Here is a 20595-nt window from a genome sequence, read left to right on the forward strand (position 1 = left end):
CTCACAGTAAGCCAATGTCAGTTGTTCAACACTGTTAGTTTCCAAGCGCTATAAAGTCTAACAGGCTGTCAAAATCATGCTGTCATCATATTGGGAAAGAGATTGCAAGTAAGCTTGGGAAGGGGGTAGTTTTAAATTATTCCTGTCAACTGATTTTAACAGAAGAAAATCCTGTATTTGTAGTCTACCCCAGACAGGCTCCAGTGGTTTTCCCATGTCAGTGGAGCCACCATATCCACTGCTAGTGGATTTTCATGCACAAAACTTGGAGCTGACAGGAACATGAAAGGAGCTCTTTTAGTTTAGAAGTTACATACTAATTTAATGAAAAAGATTTAATTACTAAGGGTGTGATTCCAAACTCTGCAGTCCTTATGATGAAAAGTGAACTGCATTGTGCTCTGATGTTTCAGCTAGAACACTGAACTGGGAATACCATTCCTAAACCAAGACTGCTCCACCATGGTCATTCATGGAATAAAGGGGCACAGCCCGACTCATCATGGTCTTCACCACAGGCTGCAGGTGAATCTCTGCTCCAGAGCCTGGATCACCTCCTCCCTGGCCTTCTTCACTGAACTGGGTGTCTGCAGGGCTGGTTCTTTCACATTCTCACTCCTATCTTGTCTGACTGCAATTACTTCTGCATAATAATTTTCTCTTTCCTCTGGGACAAATAGAAATGCAAAGGTGGGGTGATTGACACAGAACTTTCATGAAGAAGCAGGGAGTGGTTAGAAGGTTGACACCCCAACAGGGAGTGACAATGTTGCATCCTGGGTGGGTTCAGTTAGGGGTTTTAATAAATGTTAGTTAGGTCGGTTCTATGTACCCCTATTTTCCCCTTAAAATGGTTAGCTCCAAGCTGTCTGCTATGGGAGCTTTCATATGTCAATCTTGTAACCACTCCCTTCTTCCCCTCAGAAAGTTCTGTATCAATCACCCCACCTCTGCATTCCCATTTGTCCCAAAACCCTGTACACGCCCCTGTTATGTTCCCATAGGTTGTCGTGTTCTGCGTCACTCCCCTGTCCTCTGTCCCCATTAGGCGAGGGGGGCTTCCGCCCCTGTCGGCCCGCCCCCTATTTAACCCCCTGCTTCCAGTGCCCCAGCACCATTCTTGCCCATGCTGATTTGGGAACAGCTGCATTATCCACTGCTGCAGCCAAACAGGAATAAATAGTTCTTAGCCACGTGGACAGAGTGCGCCATTCTCTCACCCTTTGTCTCGCCTCAGTGTCTGGCTATGGCATGGCAGACCCACGCAGAGGCTCAGCCCTAGAGCTCCACACACGCGACGAACCCGGTCTCCGCCGAGAGCAGTGTGCTAGCTGGGCACCCCCAGCTGCCCGGGACCGGGGCAAAGAAAAACCGAACGCTGCATGACAACCCCTGATTCACAGAACCATGTAAGGAGAAACCCTGGGAGGAGTGAGAAGATTGACAGGTCAATCTGGGTCTGTGTGGCAGGAAATCTTGGAGCAAACAACCTGGGTCAAACCACCGTGAGGGAAAGATAGGGGTACAACTAAAAAGCTTAACTAACATTAATAAAATCCCTGACTAAACCAACCCAACCTACAACACTTTCCTTCTTAATTAAGTTAGCCCAGAGGCACTACCACCATCCCCGATAGGCTGCACCTGGGCTGCACCTGACAGCACCAAGTACCTCTTGGAGCTAGGTGGCATTGGACAAAGGGAAGCTTCTAGCAGCATATCAGAAAAGCCATCCTTGTAGCTCCCTCGTACCACAACCTTGACACACAAACCAAATGCAATTTTAATTTTTTTTTTCAAGCACTACTTAATTATGACTAAAAAGAGCAATAATTTTCCTAAATAAGTTAAGAGTTCACCACCTATGCATGGCACATGATGGAAGCACTACATTCAAATTTTAAACAACTAAAAAAACCAGCTCATCTTTCAAAATAATTTAAGATATCATATGCTTTAAAAAAGCAATATCTTTTGACATTTATATAATACCCATGTAACTTTTTTGTACTACCTGCTTATGTACTAAAAATATGTTATTCACCATAAATAAACCTCTTGGAAGAAAGTGAGGTTGCCTTTTCAATACGTGCAACACACTGCTACTGTTAATGAAGCATCTGAATAAAAACTAATCACATTTTTTGTGTTAAGTGCAACTTTTGGTCACTTATACTGCTGGGAAATGCAGGATGGTGCTCATTTTATTGACTGTTTAACAGAATTCAGTTCATCATATTTAACCTGACACAATTTTCCTCTGATCTCAGAAGAAGAAGAGAAAGACATGCTCAAGTAACTGGCCCAGTGTTTCTAGTTTTTCTCTGCTTCAAGAATTTATAAAAATGAAAATACAGGAAAAGGTAGTTTTTGAAAATTTAATGCCATTGTAAAAATGCAGTTATTATATCAATTACACTGAACAGTAGGCAACATCTAAATCAGTCCTTAGGACCATTCAATTCACTTTGTTGGCTATTCTGTCAGCAAATGCAGGAATACCTTTCTGAGACTGGCAGAAACTGCTAACATTCTTGAAGAACATTGAAGCCACCTTGCCCTAAAAGAATGCAAATTTTCAACCAGAGTTTAACCTCATAATCTGGAAAACAAACAAAACAAAACAGAACAAAACCAAACCAAGAAAAAAAAAAAAAAAAAAAACCCATCGCACCCCAAAGACAAGACCATAGTTCTGTCTTTTCTTATCGCACACCCAGAAGGTGTCAGCTGATCACCTGCATTTGTGTTTCTGTCAGATCCATCACTGAAGGAGATCAGTGCTATTCATTCAGGCCTGGACCTTCTGATGAGACAGAGTGATCCCTTGGATCTCTGGAAATGTTTCCCTCATTTAATAGTTTTGAAATAAATTATCACAAGAGATAAAGCTACTTAAAATTAATGATGTTGGGATTTTTTTTATTAGGAGGGAATATTTGGATCTGCTACAAGTGTATCTGCTTTGGGTCAGATACATAACCACAGAAAGCAATTAAAAGATTAACATTTTCTCCAGCTAAAGATCTGATCTACCACATACGAAGCTATTCTTTATCTACAGTCTAGATTAATTTCATTATAGCTCTTGTAGCTATATTGAGCTATATAAGAGCTTCATTATAGCTCTTGTATTGTAGAAAGGCTACAAGATTGAAAAATGAGATGTGTTCCCTTTGTGTATTAGTGTAATTAATATCGGTAAGCTTCATGCATTCCTAGATTCTCTTTGTTCTATAATATACCATTATTATAAACAATTTTTTCAAAGATTTGTGCTTTGTGATGTTTATATTTTAGATTTTTTTAGTTGGTTCTATTGAAAGCAAGCTATTTGAAACCTGGGGGTTCCATCTGAAATCAAAATGTTATGCACAGGGTTTTTTCTTATTAGTACAGTAGCATGGCATGAGAACTGATTTGAGATGCCTGAGAATATATTTTCAATAAATGCCAGTTATTTATTTTGGATATAAATTCAGCCATATTAGGAATTTAAACATCAATGTCATTTTGGCTTTCAAGAACTGTTTATGGCTTTGACAAGTAGTCCATATCATTAGGAAAAGTGGAAATGGATTCTCAGGCCCACACTGTCATTTGCGTTTTCTAGTAGTCTAAATATTTTGCAGTTTTACTGCATTTTCTGTACTATGCATGTGCCATATGTGATCTTTAGTGCAAGCAGCATCTTCATGCTGTTTGCAAACCCACATTACTTGACAAAAAAAATTGTTCTCCAAATTTACATATATAACTACACATATATAGCTGTATGTACATGAACATTTGTAACTTTTCATTTGGTTACCAGACAATTATATATCACTATATATCATGAGATATATAAGTGCTAGTGTGTTTATCCAGTACATGAAGACAACTGGCACAAAGTTTGATAGGACTAGTCATCTAATGTCATATTGACAGGATTATATGAAACAGCCTCAACTTAAATAACCTTTTCAAAAAACCCACAGATGAATTATGAGAGACTGAAAAAAATACAGTTAAAAGAATGAATCACTTTAATTTTTCATTTTCCCTGTTAACAATGAATTCTCAGTTTTGTAGGCGCTGCAATAGAAAGGTAAAGGCTTCTATTACTATTAACTGGGTTTTTCAGTGCCACCCTTTTAGATCACTTTTTTGGCACTTTGTGTCTACTCTGAAGATATAAGTAGCAACCCAAAAAAATAGCTGCCTGTCAAGTCCCTTGGAAGATACCCATCAAGCAAATGTTTTCCTACATACTGAGAATTGCCACTTCTAAACCTGTATGTGTTTTGAACAACTGTAAACTAGGAATGCAATAAACAAACGGTAATGTTGCACAACAAGGGACAAATAGAAATATTGGGTTTTTTTCTTGAATTCCACTTAAAGAGAGTATATGCATTTTACAGACTCAACAATGAAAATGCCTAAACACTTCAAGACTAGTACTCATAATGAAATATACATGTGCTAGCATGAGAGGCAAACTTATTAAAAAAGACTTTATTAAAGCACCATAAATTTTTAAACACACTTGCAAATTGTTTCAATATTCATGATTATAGCTATCTATGTTTTATTTCTTTAGAATCAAGGATCAATGACAGTTTCAGTTGCAAAGCAGGAAGCTCTATACTGGAAATTAATAGACATTAAGGAAACATCATTCATTTGATCAAAATAGCTTCTCTCACATTATCCCAAACAAGCTCACCTGCACCAGGTACTGAGAAAATCAATAATAGAAAAAGATTTTGAAGGTTTTAGCACAATGACATCCAGTGGAACCTATGCAATTTCAAGCTCTACAATGACTCTGACTTCCTTTATGTCACCATATACCAAGTCTCCTGTAGAGAGCTACAGTCTTTCCGCTCCATGAACCACTGTGATGCACTGTAAAAATCTCTAGCTAATGCATACTTTGGACATATGTCTGGCTGAGAATCCTTCAATGAGTGTGTAACTGCTAACAAAATATCTCAAAATCTATACATCCATTAAATCAATCAATTGATATATGTTTTTCTGCCAAAACCTTCCAATTTAATGCTATTTTTGACAAAAATTGAGCGTTCCCATAAAAAACAACCATTGGACAGAAAATTTTAAAAATTATTTTCATTTTAACCACTTTAATCTGCATTTTGTGTCAGAAAAACAAAAGGAAGAATAGAGCATAAATGTGGCAGAAAGGATTTTATGTTTTTTTCCTGACACCCTTAGTAAGTGTGTTCTTAAGGATGTTTATCCAAGCATTTCAATCCATCATTTCATCAAAAACAGAATATGTCATAAAGGTAAGGAATATTCACTGGAAAAGTTGATTCAACACAGCCTTGAGAACAAGTAGAAAGGAATATTTCAAGGTAGCTCAAATTTGTCCCCAAAAAAGGAACCTGAATTTGTTTACAGTAACTAAAAATCACCATCTGCTCATTGATCCTCGATATTTCTAATAAATGAAAGAAAAAACATTTTTGTAAAAGTGCATTACCAACACAGATTAGTAAAGCCTCACCCCTAAGACTTACTAAATTTTGTAAATCATTAATATAAAACTATAGTGCTACTGTGGAAAAAAATATTTCAGATGTGGCAATAGAGTAAGAAGCTTCAAAACCACAGAATAAAAACATTACCAGCAATGCCTTTAGATGGGGCTTTCCCTGTGAATATGATGTCAGAAGATTTTTGTCATTATCACTCCTCTACTAAAGTGCCTTTTTCAGAGACTTTGTGATTGCAGTTGCCGTTGCCAGATGCAGAGTAGCCAGCTGAATAGAGTTTGAAGATCATCATTGGGTTAGGAATATATTTATATTTATCATTAAAGTTCAGCCATAATTCTAATTTCATAATACCACAGTAGTAAAGAACATTGTACTTGAATGGGCTGTTACAGAGACTCTAGAAAAGAAAACTGCTAATTCTTATAAAATCCAGTTGTTTGAAAGATAGATTAGACATGGGAGATGTTTAAAAAATATTCAGTGAATTAGAAGTCTCCAGATTTTGTCATGATTTCTATGGAATAAGGAAAAAGAGTAAAAGAGGCCAAAGAAGGAGTAAATAAATTTAGGTGTAGAAGCTGCTATGGCCAGACAAACAAAAAAAAAAAAAATCCTCACTAAAGGATTACATATCACAACACAATTTCAAAAGATTATTATGGTGTCTATGAGAAGAATAGATAAATTGCATTAAAGTCATGAGATAACATTTTCAAGAGTGCCTCGGGGAATATTCAGAATGGCTTACTTATCTTGGAGACTTTAATTTCCCTGAACTCCCTCTGTAGACAGTATGTGAGAGTGATCCCTCCAGAAGGAAATTCACACTGGCTAAGTAGGGTCTTCCTTCGAAAGACAACTATTTGGGAGTCCAGAGCAATGCAGAAGCAGTGATAGCCACAAAGTATTTTTTCAGCCAAACATGATTTTCCACAAAAAGCATTCCTTTATTTCATGGTAAGAAAACATTTTTCTGAACTGATGTCTTTTCAAGTCTATTTTTGCTTTGATTTAGAAAAGAAATAATGAATCTCTTTTGGCATGTATAGAGGGTTTGTTCTTTTGGGAAGGTCAAAGAAAACAGTGAAGTATTAACATAACTTTTCATTCTTAAATTGATACTATATTTCACAGAAACAAACACACTAACACTTTCATATTTTTGTTACTGGCTAAGTACCACAATTTAGATAAATGCTAGATAGGTTTTTTGTATGTATTCTATAATAAGCCACCAGAAATTCATTAAATATCAGCTTAAGAGTATGAAAATCTAATTTGGGTTTCTTTGTGATTAAACTATTTTCCTTCTTTTACACTTTTCGGTGCACTACCAGCTGTGGTGTAATTTGAATCATGAGAAATTTTTATTACCAGTTTTAATGGGGAAGAAGGTAACATGTCAACACATTTTTAAGTTCACAATTTGTATGATACGTTGGAACAACAGTGGTAGTGAGGAGAAAGTTTTATCTGGATAAATAAACAGAAGGACAGTAATACCCTTTCCCTTAAAATGGTGAGGGAATTAAAGTGAATTTGAGAGGTACAGAGTACTTCAATATTAGTGGGAATCCAGCTGGTCAGAAAGTTCTCAAAAATTTACTCTGTCCATCATTGTTTCAGTGTTCATTAAAATAGATAAAATACATAAAAAAAAGATAGTGTTAAAATGCTCAGAACTGCTTGTTGGTTAAGCACAATTTCCTTCTTTTTTCCAAAAACATTTATTTACTTTAGACACTACTGATATCCATGATGATCAATAAATATCAGAATCAAAATTATTATATACATCAAAATTGTACCAAAATATAATTGGAATATTCCATAATTTGCTGCAGTTATTAACCCAGGAGACTGGGGTCTACAGGATGTACTAAAATCTGAATCAGACTCAAGGCTTTGTACTAAAGCACTTCTATTATAGCACTCTGATGTGGTTTCCATGGAATACCTAAGGGTTAAACATATCAGTCTTGTTCTTATAGAAATCATTATCCACAGAAAGCTGAACTGTGCACACAAGGTCAATTTAGAAGGCGTTTGCACACAATGTCAATGTAGAAGTCATTTGCTTCCAGTAGAATCACTCATTATATGAATGTAAAGGCAATAAGTATCTCCTTATTAGGTCAAATACTCTGGGCAAAGAAGAATTTAAAGTCTGAGATGAAATACCTAGAAAGTCTCCTCATTTTTATGTGGTTGACTTCTGTAAATAGGGCAAAACCACTGCTGTGATATGCAGTAAAGTATGTGTAAGATTATGTGGGAAAAATGTGGAGGAATATTCTGTCACTATTGTTTTGCTTGTATATTTATATTCCAACAATGTAATGCCTTAGAAAAAGCCTGTATTACCAGAGTTATCACAAATAAACTTTTATTTTATTTACTTTGTTTCTATAATTTTGTGTGGTGTTTCTAAATTACCTTGACAGTATAACTTCTATAATTAAATTCAGAATTATTCAAAGTAAAACAGCAACAATATCATGAAGGTTGTTTTCAAAAGGTATTATGACATTTCCAAGGTTGTACTAATGACAACATCTGTGTTGCAGGAATCACAAAGTAAAATCATAAATACTGATCACAGCTGAGAGACAACTGGGTTACAGAATATGAAGATTAAAAAATGTCAAACTCCCAGAAACAGAAAGAGTAAAAGATGCAGAAGGGAAATATTTATGTATCATATTCCTGTGACAGGAAAAAGGAAGTAAAGGTTACCAAGTAATTTACTTAGTCTCATTAAGTATGAGAAATACAAAAAGAAAGGAAGTCTATCTAAACTATGTAAATGGAGTGAGTAAAGGAAGAGAATTTAAAACATTGATCCAGCATATAACCTGTTTTGAAAGAAAACAACAAACAAATACAAACCTATAATAATTTTGTATCTAACAAGATGTCCAGTAGAGAATATTGAAAAATTATTGACTGGGTTGATAAAAAAAATATTAGTTAAATTAATGGTAAAAATGGTAAAATTTTGTGACATAGGTCCTGATTTTAATCCCAACTGAAATAGAATAAACTTCAGCCGAATAAATTTATTTGGGAAATAATACATCTAGATAAAGTAAAATTTGTCTTGTTTTAAATATATTTTTTGTACATTTCATTTTTTTAAATATTCTAGATAAATAGTTTCATGTCAATATTGTAAAAGTTATTCCTATAAAGGAGGTAATATTACAATTTTGTCCACAGCATTGTGGTCATCCACTAAGAATATAGGATAAATTAATTCAATTTCTTTATTTGCATAGGTTTTCATTTATCCCTTCAAGTATAATGACCTCTGGAGGCATAAAGACTAAGAGGTCCAAGTAGAACATCCAGGAAAATTGAAATTATATCCACAGGCCATGCAAGGGTTTACATCCTTTTTTGTAATCGGTTAGTTTGCTTGGTATCAGAAATAAACAAATAGCTGAAAGAGAAAGTGTAGCAATGACCTTCTGTCCCTCTCTTTAATGCTTTTTGGTTCCTATTAGAGCCATTCCACATTGTTTAAGATTGAGCCAATGATCATGAAAATGTTAATGCATAAAAATAAATGCAAAAATATTTCCAATAAGAATGATAATTCCTGAGATATGCAAAAGCACTTGTGACTTTCCCATTCATTAACAACTTGGTGAAACTACATTTAATTTCCTTTCCTTTTCAAAGATTCTACAGCACTGGGATTTTTTCAAGTCAAAAAGAACATTTTGAATCAAACATTAACTCCAGATTTTCAGTTAGGAGAGGCATCTTCTTTCCCCAGACAAACACGAATTTCAGCTGACATAATTTTTTGAAATTCATAATGACCTACAAAGACTCAGTTATTTGTAAAATTTTCCATTAAGGTCAGTCGATTTCCATTCATTTTATGTTAATGAAGTTTGAATGACTTATTCTAAGCCACTCCCAATTTATGATCCTCAGAGGATGAGGTAAAAGGCCCTTCGCTCATCCTTTTAAACATGAACAGCGCTCCCTGTGTGGTTTTAAAAGGCTGGCTGTTTTATAGTGCAATCCATTGTATATTCTTGCATCATTAGGAGGCAAGGTCAAGCAATATTTACTTATGTTAGATAGGAACCTCATGAAACTATCACCGTGAAACTATTCCTGAGACTACTAAACTGATACATGTGCAATACTGGTTAATTCACTGTTCAATGAAAGCACAAACACCACTGTAGAGTTCCAGCTCAACTCCTGTCCTCACACACAGACATTTTATAAAGCAAAGCTAGTTTCATCAAAAAAGAAAGGCCTTCATTATGGAGAAAATATTATAAATTCAAGAAAGAATAAATATGTTCCAGAGACATGAAATGCAGAAGCTTCGTCCTTAATATTAATGGCTTATATATAATGAGGTCTTTGCTTTCTATGCAGAGAAACTATAATTTTCAGTTCTTTGTTTTATTGGATAATCATGAACTCGGAGTAAAAACTCAATTGTCAAGAGATATTTGATCTTTCAGAGGTAAAATATCTTTATGCAAATAATTTCCTTGTAGAGAAAAAGATATAATAATGGTGAAAGATATTATTATAACTATTATATTGTTATAATAATATCATAGTAATAGCATTAAAATAAATTTTAAAAAACAATAGTGACAGAGATTCAAGTAATTTCCTTCTCTTGCATACCAAATATTCAAAAAGAAAATGTCTGGACATTGCCTTGGTCAACCTGCTCTAGGTGGTCCTGCTTGAGCAGGGAGGTTGGAACAGATGACATCCAGACATCCATTCCAGCCTCAACCATTCTATGAAAGCCTCATTCTGAAAAGATAATTCCCATTTGAAAATGCAAAACCAAAGTATCTTTTTTTGACAATATTTTTTAAGTAGATAAAGTATCAACAAAAAATACAGTAGCCGACTATCACTAGAAATACACCTGCAATTGAAGGAAAAAATACTTGGCCATATACCATATTTTAATGTCTATGTCTCTGAAGTAGAGTTCATATGTGCATGATAATTTCCATTCAGTAGAATTACCCATACTTTTCCTGGGAGTACCCAGAAAACCAACTGATGGAGGACAAGTCTTTAAAGTTTCCTCAGCTCCTCAAAGAAATTAATATCTGAATGTGGAAGGAACACATACCACAGTAAAAATATGTCAGAAGTTTGAATAACTTCATATGTGCCTGCTTTCAGAATAGCTTAAACTTCTCTGACTCTTTAATGGGGGCACTCATTGACTACATCCTTGATGTGGCTGACTGCTCACTTTGGGAGTCTCCCAGGAAATGTCAAACTGTTTCACCATGAGCTTTGTCCACTGCAGCTCCAAAAACTAGACAGCACATAATAGACTTTTCTTAGAACACACTGCAGAAGCTCATGTTCAAGACCAGGAGCAGAATATTTGGCTGTCCTTAATGTATATTTTTAATGAATCCAGCTAAATGATCCTCTCCTCAAGCAGAAAAAAGCCATTTTTATTGTATTACAAAATTAAAATATTAAATAATAATAACAGAAGAGGCAAAGTAACTCTCACTGTAACATACTAGCTACCTTGTTTGTACTACTGATAGTAAATGCGTACAGTCAAAAAGTATTTCCACCTCCCAGGAAGAAAAAAGTGTACATATTTATAGCGAGATACAATTACCCTGATAAAATGCCTTGCTTTTCATCAAAAATACTGAAAGTACACCTAAAGACAAGAAAGACAAAACAAGCAGATTTCCCTTTGCTCCAACAGCCATTATCAATACATGATTTCAAACTCACTACCATTAATACAGCATAGGCATATGAAAAGCTCTGCCAAAGCAAAAGAAATAGATGATCAAATGTTGAATAATCTGTCAGTGTATAAGACACTGATGTACTGATGCCCTGCAGCTCTGGTAAATAATGTAATTTTTTTTTTCTTTTTCTTTCTTTTTTTTTTTTTTTTAAAGCTTCTATTCATGATAGAGGTCAGAAATAAAAATATTCCTTCTTCAAAACCTCAGTCCTGGTTTGAATTTTTTCATTCCCTGGTAGCATAATTAAGAAATATGATCTGCATTGCTCAAAAAGTCTTTTTTAAGCCACAGGAAAAGCAGACTTTAGATTTTAGATACACAGTTTCAGTTAGGTTGCATGACGATAGCATGGAGCCTGGCAAAATAAATTGGTTGTGTCTTTTGTCTTCCTTGCTGTGACTATAAAAACATGTATGTCTGTAAAGAAAAAAAGTAATAGCTCTGTCTTCAGCAGATAAGAGTAGGCACTGCCAAGGTAGAAAGCTGAATGGAAGAACATAGTATTTCACATTTTGTAATTAATTCTTTAGATTTCAAGACTTCTGATGAAGAGTGAGATGTTCTCACCTTCTTTTCTCATTTTAAACTGTAAAACTGGGGTTTAAAAAAGCTTAAAAAGCTAAAACTAAATCAAACAAAATTACAGCTGGCACTTATTATAAACTCCAAAAATTATTTTCAGTTTTGGATTCCTCTGCCCTCCTTCATTGTTCTCAAAAACATACCCCCATTCATTTTTAAAATGGAAGTTAAAAAAGTGTTCAGTTTAAAGGCATAGCTTAGCAGAAATATATGTGTGTATATATAATATATAGCACCTAAAATTTCTTAAATCTGTCATTATTATTGATAAATTCAAAACTCAAATCAGGGATTTGAAAAATTCCTAAAAGTCCTAAATGATGAACTAATGCAGTGCCACTCTACAAAAGGAGAGAGAACAATATGGTGAAGATCACAATTTTGCTTGCAGGGCTGATTCCATATATCTCAAAAGCCTAAAAGGATTTTAGAGGATTATCTTTGCCTAGATTGCTGTCACTCCTCTTAATCAGTCTTTATTGATTTCTTAGTCTTTTGGTCTCCACAAGTTCAACAAAAAGTCTATAATATACTGCCCTTGAACACATAAATAAATCTATTTGGATCACACAAGGACTGGAAGTATATGAATATATGATTTTTATGACTCATATGAACATAAGTTCCAGAGGAGTTTATAAGTGTATTTAACATATTATCTCGATATATGCATCAAATCTCAGCCATTCATTATGTATCAACAAGTAGAAGAATTTGTAAGTGCCCTATGCCAGGTATATGTAACAGGAATTACTGTTTAATTTATTAAAATGAAAGTCGAAAACTAAAACAAGACATGAGGTAGCTGTTCAGAAAATAAAGTGGGTACTGATGCAGAGTTTCTCTGACATTACTAGCAGAAGTCACTTAAGATAGGAAAAGAAAGAAAAGAAAATAATATGTGAAAAGTTAGAATAAGGACTTCATGTTGTCGTTGTTTGGTTTTCTGTATAAACATTGCTTTTTATTTTATATATTTAATATGCAGAAAAATGTTTGCATAAATTTATTTCATGCAAAACCAGATGTGTTTAGGGAACTTCTATGGATGCATAAAAATAGTGGTAGTTTTGATTGGTAGATTATAAAATATTGTAGAACTTCAGTAACTTCCTACAAACTTCAGATATCTTTTGCAATCAAACTCTTGGTTTTATAAATTATCCTCAATTTTGTCTTTTTAATAAAACAATTTTTGGAACAATTTTGATCAGGAAGCAAATTCATATTATTTTACCAGCTTGTAAAAAATTCCACATCTTTATCAGTTCCTCAAGAGTATTAGAGTTTCCTTATTGACCACCCAAGCTTAAAGGCTGATTAAAACATTAGTTACATAGTGTTACATTATGACTTGACAGAGGTCTTCCAAAGTATGCCAAGTTAATGAGAATTTTCCTTTCTCAATAGGGAAAAGTAGGTGTCCTCATAAAATTATTCACCTGATTTCATCTTTCCCCTATTTTAGAAAATTATAATTCACCCTCAGAAGATGCTTACTTCTCTAAAGGACTCTCCAGGTTAATCTCTTATATTTAAATGGAGTCTTAGGAAAGATGAATTCTGGTTGTGACATGTCTTATTTTATTCAAGGAACTTCTGTGTTTTTTACTCTCTTTCAATCTCTTAGAAACACAGAAACACTTTGCAGCAGCTCTCAGTCATAGGGATGGGATGCAGTCAGCTGAAACTGCTATCTTGTTCTTTCATAACTGGGCTTCTGTAAATTTTCCCAGCAAATCTCTCACAAAATTTGAAACGTTTTGTAAAAGAAAGAATGGGTCTTGATGAATAAACTCAATTTAAAAAAAAAAAAAAAAAAAAAAAAACACGACTGAAAAGAATTTATCTTCCAAAAATTAAAGCTCCATTTGATGGATAAGAAGCTTCAGAAAATCAGGCTGATAAGGGCAGCTGAGGGTGATTAGAAATTCCAGATTGGACATTTTAAATTTATGGTAGATTAACAATGATAAAACTTAAACAAAACTCTCAAAGTTATGAAGCCAATGACAAAGTTTAAGTGCAGAAAGTTATGATTAAACAAGTTATGATCCATATGCTCCTAGTGGTAGATGGCATTTTAATGTTATTGCTTAATGATACATTTAATTTCATTTTATGTTGTTTCCCATAAAAGGGAGGAAATGGCAGTAGAAAAAATGGCTGGTTTCAACTTTTATATACTTCATGTATGCACATCCTGAAAGCAAAACACTACTATACCAAAAGAAATTGTCTTCAAAAGTAATAAAATATATGCTCCACAGGAGCCCTACTGATCTTTAACAATTCTTTAAGGGAACCCAGTGGCTCATAACATTTTTAAAATAATATGTTTGCATAGAAAATTACAGCCTAAAATAAGGGCACGGATGACTAAGAACTTCCCTATATACATTCTAAACGTTTAGATATTTCAAGTGCAAAGGAGAACTGCCAGATATAATACCTATGTGGCAAGCACAATTCTCTCTCTCTCAGGATTTTTATAAAGGTGCACAGAGAGAAGTGAAAGAGAAAACAATTTCTATTTCTGCTCCTTGTTTTTCTCTTGTGGAATGTGTTTGGAGAATTGTTTGCCTAGAGCGAATGCCTGGTTGGATCACAGTGGATTGTTTGGGCCGGATGGCCAATTGGATCCACCTGTTGGACTCTGGAGAACAGGGTCACGAGTTGTGAGTGAGTTAGATATGATAGTTAGAGAAAGTAGCATGTAGTTTTTAGTATCCTCTTTTATATAGTATATTAATGTATCATAGCATAATTATAATAAAGAAATCATTCAGCCTTCTGAAATAAGTCAGACATCATCATTCTTCCCATTGGGTTCGCCGACATCTACAACATGCCTACTTATGTTATTTATGGTTAAAAAAATTATCAAGACTAGATCATTGCAACATATTTCAGCACATAAGCAATGTAAATTCCTTTAAAGAATTGGTCCTCTGCACTTATCACTGACACTCAAACAGAAAATATGGTTTGTAAGTCAGCCACCAGAAAAGTTTTCTTCACTTTCTAGAACCTCATACCAATTCTTTTAATGAAGTGGGGAGGGATACAAGAACTTCACAATTAAAATGAAATTTTTAAATTAATTTAAGAACTGATTTTAGAAGTTTCAGGAAATAACATTTATTGTCAAGCTGAGCCAAAGACTTTGGTGAGCTGGAAACTGTCAAAATGTGAGGGAAGGTAAATGTAAATATAAAAGCATGGATATACTCAACAAAGACAGGACTTCTTTTTTTTTTTTTTTTTGCATGTTGATGAAAGAATGAAAAGAAGTATGGAAGTTACCTCTCCCCCGCTGGTTATCACAAATCAAATTACCAAGTGAAGGATTTGATAGTGTATTCCTGGTACTACTTCTATAACAAGGTTCGTTCCACTACACAGCTCTTTTCGTAAAGGGCAAAACTGGAATAATTCAGCAATTACTTTCCTGTCAAACTGCCCTTTGGTAGTGAGGTGGCTTTGGGAAGAAAATGTCACTCATGCTGTTGATGTGGAAAGCCTAGGAAAGTCACAGACTGAAGGCAGTGAAGACAAATTGTGGAAAGTATAAGAAACAACAAATTATTTCTTAATTTATTTTGTAATATTTTATGGGAAGAGAGAAAATATTTAACTTTCTAATGGCATGAAATTTTAAGAATGCATCATCGTATACCACATCTTTTGTTTACATTTTATCTTTACTTTGATGTATAGCATAGAAAACTGTGACAACCAAAACTTCATAACTATGAGCAATGTGTTCTAAATAAGTAGTCCAACACAAGCAAAAATCTATACTGTGAATATTGACACAACTTTCCTAATACTGCAGCTAGAAAATAACCTAAGAAATCACAGATGTGATGGTTTTTCCAGCCTTTTCCAGTAATTTACTTTTTATTTTGGTTTTATCTGCCTCCGCCCACCTGACTGCTTTTGTGTGATCCCATTTGCTGAAATAAATATCACACATTTTTATAGAGCTTGTTTATTGGCACAGGAAATAGCTTTTATTTCAAGGGAGAAAACTTATTCATTGTGAAGTAAAACAAAGCTATTGTTTTTCTCTGCAATACAGTGGGTGGATATTGAAATACAAATAAAAACAAACATATGTGTGTATGTATGCAAGTGCTTTCCTATAAGAAACATTGTAAAGATAATTGAATTAACATCCCTAACTAAATGGATCATAATGAATATGCTCTGAAAATAAAGTTATCATTTTACAGGAGTTTTTAATTTCAAGTTACGGATGGCATACAGAGTCACTTAAGGACAGATGCCCACAGAAGCACAGACCATTGTGCCTGCCTTGTCAGGCTAGTTTTAAATTCACAGGATGACTCAGTGAACTTGAAATGTCATGCCAGATTCTAGTAAGAAAACTATGCAAGGCTTTACCATTTATCACTGGCATCTTAAATTAATCCTAGAACTAATTAGAAAGCTTGCAGACAACCCAGAATCCAAGTGCTATCTGTTCCTATTGACTTTTTGAAATAGAAATTAAGGGTTCAGAACTAAGAATGTGTCATACCACAATCTTTTGTTCTTGTCATTGTCAACTAAAAGGAGAAGACAGTTATGTGGGAGGGAACTAACACTTTATAATTTTCACTGTGGTAGAATATGAAGGCAGACTTGGTTTGGGCTTTGCTTTTTAGAACTAATCTTCTTAAAGTAAAACAGAAACAGGGAACAAAGGTAGCAGTGAATAATTAAGGGGGATTTTTCAAACATTTTGACAAAATTAGAGTGAAATGAAAGAATCACAATCTAATTTGGCTTATAACAAAACCATCTCCACGCTCAAATCAATTTTGCAGTCATTAATAACTAATTAGCTGAAGAAAACATATTGCCTTTTGTTTGTATTTCACTGTATGCTATGATCCTTACATTTGTGATTGTGAGGGGCTATTACTTCCTGATAATGAGGAATAAGTTTAAAATCCTGTAAAGCAAATTAACTTGCAAGTTCTCTTTGTCAGAAGTTATGAGATTTCCTCATATTGGTGGAGAACAATATAGTAGAGAAATCTTCTAGTAAAAAAGTCAAAATATTAATATCACTTGCACCTATTTACTTACCTGGCAGCTAATAGTGGAATTTTTGAATGTAGATAAACTATCCAAAGAGAGATGCTTAAATCCTACACCTTCTGGGTTGCTTTTGCTGTTGATCAGTGATCTGCTTTTCAGAAGTGCTTTTCCATGGAGTTTCATCTGCTGATGGACACTCATGACCACAACACCATATATACAAACGTAGAAATCTAACTTTAAATTAATAATTTATAAAAATCTAAGTGTTTCATAATTAAATAAGTTTCTGATGCTTTTTGATGTAGAAAGTCTCAACATGTTTGGCAGCCACAGTCCCTTGTGGGCACCAATCACTACATTGATCAGGGCTGTGTCTGTCTTGCAGCTGTGCTGAGCTAAGCTGAGATGGAAAAGCAAGACAGCGGAAATAGGACTATTAGGAGAAATCCACTGAAGTGCTTTCAACTGACATCAAATGGAGCCATTAACATTCTGGATTATGCACTTTCAATTGATTTTTTTGTCCTAAAAGGTCCTTTTCAGTGTTTTTGTGAGAACAATGATATGATATGTTCAGGTACTCATTTTCAGGCTTTCAAGTTATTAAACTACAAATAGTCCACCCTCCATATCTAAGAAAAATGACAAGAAACACAAACAGTAAATGCACCAACTGTACCTTGTCTAAGTAATGATGGGAGGAAAAAAAAAGGCTTCGTGTGCTTCTGTCAAATCACTTTAAAATTTCAAGCTGAAACTGTTGTTCCAAATGCAAGGAAACAAGAAGGACAATTACTGGGAAAAACCACAGGCACTGATATTATTGCTCATGGAAAATACTGTTCAAAAAAAAATATTTTTTCCCTTTTCTCTTTTATTTCTCTTGGCTGGACTACAATTCTGATATAGACTGAAATAACCACCAGGGTGGCTTACAAAAAGCAGAATGTTTTAAAACTTTATTAGGTCATTGTGTTCATTCCTTAGATTTCACTCTTACAAACATAGTGTGCAGTCTTTCTCCTCCCACACCTTTCATTTACAGGGAAGATTGATTTTTCTGTAGTAATAATACTAGGCTAACCACTAAGAATTTAATAAAACATTTCATCATTTTGTGTAAGATTAACAACTTTGAAAATATGTTGGTCACAGACAATGAGAATGCCTTTTTTTTATTTTTTTTTTTTTTTTTAAGATGACACTTTGTTTGAAGACACCTCCTCAGACTAGTATTTAAGACACCTGGCCTAGCTGGCAAAGAAATTAAGGAGCAGACGAGATGCAGCTATTTAACACCTAAAATCCAGTTAGGTCAAGGCCCAGCTGCAAAATCAGATCTTGCTCTTGCTAAATATAGTTCAATGGACAGACTGCTATCACACATAAGATATTACTTTTCTCTTAGAAACCAGGTAGATGTGAAAAATAACACTAAATTTAATGAGAGTAGGATTGTGTCCAGTACCAGAGGTTCCTCCTGTAGCACATTTTTAGCAAGACTAAAGAATGTGTCAAACCATCCTGCGTCTGGATCCACAAATGCTCTGTTTTCAGAGTATTGAGAGTATAGATACTTGGTTGATGATGATATACTACAGGCACCCTGGCTCCAAGCCATGCTCAAAGACATGAACTAGAAAACACCTTTCATTTCAGAAGCTACAGTTTGCTGCTGTGTTTTCCCACAGCAAGAAACCACAGGACAGACAAATAGATCCAGATAGCGGATATTTATCTCTAGTATGCAATGGTGAGCTAGATGCCAAGGCCCAGTCATTTATGGGCTCCAGAAACAGTAGTTCAAGGCCAAGCAAGTGATCCTAAGAAATGTGAGTGTGAAAAAAAACTGAGCATGGAACTGGGAATCCTACAGCCTGATCCTCATAACCAGGTACTAATAAAAAAATCATTTTCAGCGATTGGATGTCCTGACATGTTCAGCCAAAGTAGAGAGCTATGAGACCTCTGGTGTCAATATATTCTTTTCTGTTAAGTAATATCACAACTGATGGTGACTACAGTGTTGTGGGAAGGGATTTGCAAGCTCTACATTTCACGAGGTTCTAGTAAAATGAGCTATTAGTAAAAGTAGATATTGGTTTGGCTGTAGGGATGGCTTTGGCACTTATCTGAACGACTTTTAAGAATTACTCTTCTGTTTGGACTGTGTTTTTCCAGCAAATCTCCCCATTAGCCAACTTAGTACATTTTGATTTGTTTTGTGGACAGTCTTGGAGTATGAAGAATTTCAGCAGTGCATTAGAACACGAACAGAAGTTAAGGTCATTGGCCTGAAGTGAGATCAAAAGCAAACACACATGCAGAAGCGTAATGTATTTATCAGTTGCTCAGTTCTGACCAGTTTGCTCTGTGGATCTGCTGCTGTTGCACAGCACTGCTTGCAAATGTAGACATCTGTTGCATCCTGGCAAGCAAGGACCCAAAATGAAGGAATGCGCCTTCAGTTTTGAAATTCCATACAACCTCAGCAGATCACAAAAAAATTTCTACTTCTTCATTCATTAAACAATTTGAAAGCATCACTTATGGGAAACATAGAAAAATGAAGTGCCATTTAACTTTAGCACTGCAATTTTATTTTTTCATTTTGTCTCTATATTGCTTTTTTGTGAAATTGTAGACACCTTTCATATGAAAACGTTTAACTCTCTAGTTGTGCTCTTGTTCATCCTTCAGTATCATTTCTGTTAAAGACTCATGTTAAGGAGACAGAAACTGGAAAGTGGAACAAACGAATTGAACTGGTTGAGGCATGAGAGAGGTTTCTTCTCCATTCATGTTTAATAGCTAGACCTAACAGGTTATTGGTCCTCTTGCTTGCTATTGTGAACTAAAAAGATAAAGAAGCGTACTCCTCTCAGATAAAAGGAAGCAATTCCTGCTGTTAGAGAGTGGGTAGTCACAAAGCACCCACTGACTGACTACTGATTCTGTGATGGTGTAGAATTATGCAGAGCTGAAATCATATGCAGAATTTTTCATCCACTTGTCTGAAGTTCATACTATTAATAAATTGGGGGTTTTTTTCACATGCGAATAAACACTATGAATGTAACTTTAGCTAACAGATACTTATTCTGTTGATCACTATTTGATACTACTAGTTTTCTACTTCAACCAATCATGCCACAGATTTTTAGTAAAACCTGTAATACTATATTGATATTAATTGCAATTATTAATACCTTCTCTACTGTCATTGTATCAAGAAGATAATCCATTAAGTAAACTGAGACAATAGGGCTGCAAAACCAAAGGATGTATTGTGTGATCTGAATATATAATAAAATAAGAAATGTGTCTGAATTATGAAGCACAAATCCAAATCTGAATATTCTCCCTCTTAGGAACATTTTAAAGTCATTCTGCGCTGTGGCACATGTTCATAAGATTTTTTGCTAAGACTGAAGCATCTCATTTTTCTGAGGATGTTGTATTAAGGCTTCAGAGGGTGCTAGCAGATTTTCTAGCATATATATCCCTTCAAAGACTAAAATGAAATAGCTAGAGAATCCTTCTGATCTTTCATCAGAGACATAATAGTGGACATGGACACCAATTAGACCTTTCCTAGACCTAGGCTTCAGTCCTAAGAATAAGATTACTAGTTCAGAAGATTGTTTGACTCTTAACATACC

Source organism: Anomalospiza imberbis, chromosome 5, assembly GCF_031753505.1.
Source record: "Anomalospiza imberbis isolate Cuckoo-Finch-1a 21T00152 chromosome 5, ASM3175350v1, whole genome shotgun sequence".
NCBI lineage: Eukaryota > Metazoa > Chordata > Aves > Passeriformes > Viduidae > Anomalospiza > Anomalospiza imberbis.